This window comes from Chionomys nivalis, chromosome 7 (assembly GCF_950005125.1).
Source record: "Chionomys nivalis chromosome 7, mChiNiv1.1, whole genome shotgun sequence".
NCBI classification, from domain to species: Eukaryota; Metazoa; Chordata; class Mammalia; order Rodentia; family Cricetidae; genus Chionomys; species Chionomys nivalis.
Window position 1 is genome coordinate 44,380,012 of NC_080092.1, and position 4,658 is coordinate 44,384,669.

The window sequence follows — 4,658 nt, forward strand, 5'->3', positions numbered from 1 at the left end:
GTGAGTTCCAGGATGGCTGTAGCTACAGTGTGATCCTGTCTCAAAACAAAACAAGCCTACACAACTCTGCAAAGTGAGGAAACAAAAGCTCTGACAATCTGTGCTGGTCTTTAGAACACAGACTAGTGCTCAGCACTGCTCTACACATTCCTATTTGGGGTGACAGGATACAGAAATACAGAAGCAGAGAGTGAATCGTGATTCTCGCATAATCAAATGTGCATTTCAGACAGAATATGAACTAGAGGTGGTAGTCTTCACTAATAGGGTCACTAGCAGGAAGGAGACCCTGCAGCACACAGACTGAGCAGATTAAAGGGCACCATTTTGTACCAAGGCTTGATACTTCAGCTCCCCGTAAGAAGGGAATTTGGCTCAGCAGTGGCACGCCTTTAATCCCAGTACTCTACTCAAGAGGCAGAGGCAAGCGGATCTCTGTGAGTTCGAGGCCAGCCTGGTCTACAAGAGCTAGTTCCAGGACAGGCACCAAAGCTACAGAGAAACCCTGTCTCAAAAAACAAAACAAAAAAACAAACAAAAAAGGGAATTTGACACACTAGGATGGCGTGGCCAGGCTCGCCTCTCAACTACAGGACCCAGATTTCTCAGCTCACATGACAGGCCTCATCACTTTCCTTTTTTGTTTGTTTTGTCTTTTGAGACGGGTTTCTATAAAACAGGCTGGCCTCAGACTCACAGAGATCCACCTGCCTCTGCCTCCCGAGTGCTGGGATCAAAGACATGCACCACCACCTCCTGCCTAGCACTATGTATTGAACTCACCATGTAGTTCAGGCTGGCCTTTAACTCTCAAATCCTCCTACCTCTACCTCCTGCATGATAGGGCTGCAAGCACTGTTACCATGTCCATCTCAATGAAACTTATTTTTTTAATTAAGTATATTCATTGTACAAAATGATGGGTTAAGGGTTTGGGATACAGCTCATTATAACTACATGTGTGAGGTGCTGTGTTCAATCTCTGGACCGCAACAAACAACACATAGGTTTCGTTAAGACCTTTTTATATATTGTACTTTACTATCCACCATCTCTAGCCTTCCTGTCTTCCTCCTCAGCTGCTGGGAAGAAGTGGAGCACTTCATGAATGTGCATGCCAGCCTTGCCCCAGGGCCCATGTTGGTCTTCTCTTTATTGTCCCAATTTTAGTATATGTGCTGCCAAAGTGAACACTTGATGCATTTTAAAGCACAGTAAACAAGATTTTGTTGTTGCTTTTGAGATAAGGTTTCTCTATGTAGCGCTACCTGGTCTGGAACTTACTACATAGACCAAGCTGGTTTCACAGACCTCTGCTTTCAGAGTGCTGGAATAAAAGGTATGTGCTATCATACCTGGCTTGCCTTAGGTCTTTTTGTGTTTTCTTTGTTTTGTTTTGTTTTGTTTTTTGAGACAGGGTTTCCTCTGTGTATCCCTGGCTGTCCTATAACCCATTTCTTAGGTCAGGGTGGTTTCAAACTCGGAGAGATGCCCCTCTCTCTTATTTTGGAGTGCTGGGATCAAAGGTATGTGCCATCACCACTGGCTATCTTAGGTTCTTCTTTCTTTCACTCTTGCTTTCTTTCTCTCTTTCTTTCCTTTCTCTCTTTCCTCTTCCTTCCTTCCTTCCTTCCTTCCTTCCTTCCTTCCTTCCTTCCTTCCTTCCTTTCTTTCTTTCTTATCTGAAATAGACAGGGTTTCTCTGTGAAGTCTTAGCTGTCCTGGAACTCACTCTGTAGACTAGGCCAGCCTCGAACTCACAGAGATCCGCCTGTCTTGGCCTCCCAAGTTCTGAGATTAAAGATTTATTGATGCCGGGCGGTGGTGACACACACCTTTAATCCCAGCACTTCGGAGGCAGAGACAGGTGGATCTCTGTGAGTTCGAGGCCAGCCTGATCTACAAGAGTGAGTTCCTACAAGAGTGAGTTCCAAGACAGGCTCCAAAACTACACAAAGAAATCCTATATCGAAAAGCAAAAAAAACAAAAAAACAAAAACAAAAACAAAAAAAAAGGTTTATTGACAAACTTGACTTACCTGCTGAAATGTCTTACTAAAAACCAGAGCATATTCTTCCCTGCTCTCACACCACAACATCAGTCACAAGCATGACAGCTCTTGAAAGGGTCAGTAGTTGTTGGGGAATATTATGCTAAGGTACGTGACTTTTGTTTATGTTGTATTTAACTCTGTGAAGCTGTGATACATTGCCTGTGTAGAACACCTGATAGTCTAATCAAGATCTGAACAACCAATAGTGAGGCAGGAGCAAGGAGAGGCGGGGCTAGCAGGCGGAGAGACTATATAGAAGGAGGAGGCCATCAGGGGCCAGCCATCAGGGGCCAGCCATCAGGGGCCAGCCATCAGGGGCCAGCCATCAGGGGCCAGCCATCAGGGGCCAGCCATCAGGGGCCAGCCATCAGGGGCCAGCCATCCAGCTACACAGCAATCAACGGAGTAAGAATAAGGTTTGCAGAAGTAAGAGAACAAGAAAAGCCCCAAGGCAAAAGGTAGATGGGCTAAAATAAGTTAAGAAAAGCTGGCAAGAAACAAGCCAAGCTAAGGCTGTATGTTTATAACTGTGATTCATGTGGGAGCTGGGTAGAGGGCCCCCAAAAGAGTAAAAACACCAGACTACTACTACAAGTAGTGCCTATTATTAATGAATAGTTCTCTGACTGCCAGATCTATCAAACTGCAGAGCCATCCCAACACCGCCTCCCTAAAGTCAGATCTCGCCTGAAAACATTTAAGGCTCATATTTATAAACTACATCGGAGAGGATTTTTATAAACCTTATTTTCTAGAAGATAAACCATCCCAACATATTAGCAAAAATGTACAAAGTCAGACAGTACTAGGTGCTGGCAAGGATCTTAACCTGGAAATCCTGATGATGAGATGACCATCTCTAATCCCCCAAATCCAAACTGCTCAGAAGTTGTGTATTTGTTCTTGAAAAGTTTCAAATTTCAGGGGCTGGTGAGATGGCTCAGTGGATAAAGACAAGCCCAATGCCGTGTCTGACCCCTGAAGCCACATGGTGGAGGAAACAGACTCCACTAAGCTGTCCTCTGACTCCAGAAGTGTATAAGACGCGCACGCGCACACACACACACTCACACTAAATTTTTAAAAAGTTCTCAAGTTCTATTATGCAACAATATGTACATACAATAATACATACAGTGAAAAATGGTTAAAATGGTTTTATTCTGTTTTTGAGGCTGTCTGTAATTGTTTGGCCTAAAACTAACAGAGACCCACCTGTCTCTGCCTCCTTAACATTAAAGGTGTGTGCTACCCTAGCACCTTTTCTTCCACAATTAAAAAATTTTAAATCATCCCAGCACTCAGGAGGCAGAGGCAGACGGATCTCTGAGTTCGAGGCCAGCATGGTCTACAGAGTGAGTTTCCAGGACAACCGAGGATACACAGAGAAACCCTATCTCCAAATAAAATAAATCTGGAGCTGGAGATCCAGCTTAGAAATTGCTAATACTGTTCTGTATTGAAGCAGTGTATGTGCAAAGCCTGCATCTAAATACTTGAGTTCATAAATTTAATTGCTTAGTACCAAATTGCTCAGTGGCAAATCTCATGTGATAGAGGACTCCTGCCCTGTTCCATACCTTCATGGCTTCACAGTCAAGGTCAGCAGGAAGCTCATTGGGCACCTTCATGGTGACCTTGCCATTATTCTGTCTCTCTTGGAACCATGTTCAGTTTATTTACTATGCAATAGACAGTCGTTTTGTACTCAGCTAGCTTTGGTTTAATGTACCACGGCTTTGTCTTTCTGTTACACACATGGTGATTCTGATTTATTTACAATATATAAATTTGTTTACAAATTTATTTACTTTTTTTTTTTTTTTTTTTTTTTTTTGGTTTTTCGAGACAGGGTTTCTCTGTGGTTTTGGAGCCTGTCCTGGAACTAGCTCTTGTAGACCAGGCTGGTCTCGAACTCACAGAGATCCGCCTGCCTCTGCCTCCCAAGTGCTGGGATTAAAGGCGTGCGCCACCACCGCCCGGCTATTTACATATTTTTATTTTGTTTGGTTGGTTGAATAAATTTGCAACACTCAGAACACTTGAGGTGATAGTTAAAAAAACAAAACAAAACAGTACCAGTATTTGATCCAGTCTCATCTCAGCCATGTTATACCTGGACATTTTAGATGTTTATCAAAGGTCTTTTATGGGGAAGAAAGTAAATCTGTAAACAGTAGACGGTGACGTTTATGAGTAATGCTGGCTCTGAACAAACTTCTGGAAACTTAGTTGACAATGTTTTGGGCCAACTGAAAAAGCATGACTTTTGGAATCTCTGAATGCCTTGGTTCTCAGCAGTATCACTCTATTGAATTTTTTCTTATTAAAATATGTAGTTTTGCTGGGCGGTGATGGCTCACGCCTTTAATCCCAGAACTCAGGAGGCAGAGGCATGCGGATCTCTGTGAGTTCGAGACCAGCCTGGTCTACAGAGCTAGTTCCAGGACAGGCTCCAAAGCCACAGAGAAACCCTGCCTCGAAAAACCAAAAAAAAAAAAAAAAAAAAAAAAAAAAAAATGTAGTTTTTAAGACTTTTTTCCTGACAGTATTACGTAATTTTTTAGCGTGGGTAGATGGGAATGTCGCTGGTATATTACCATA

The 4,658-nt window shown here is 43.0% G+C and overlaps 1 non-coding gene across 1 annotated transcript; it reads right to left on the reverse strand.

Annotated features, from left to right (window-relative positions):
* Positions 1 to 1,086: 1,086 nt before the first annotated feature.
* On the reverse strand, positions 1,087 to 1,194 carry LOC130878840 (U6 spliceosomal RNA). The gene has a single exon (XR_009057464.1). It is a non-coding gene; the product is annotated as a U6 spliceosomal RNA (small nuclear RNA).
* Between the last annotated feature and the right edge of the window lie 3,464 nt (positions 1,195 to 4,658).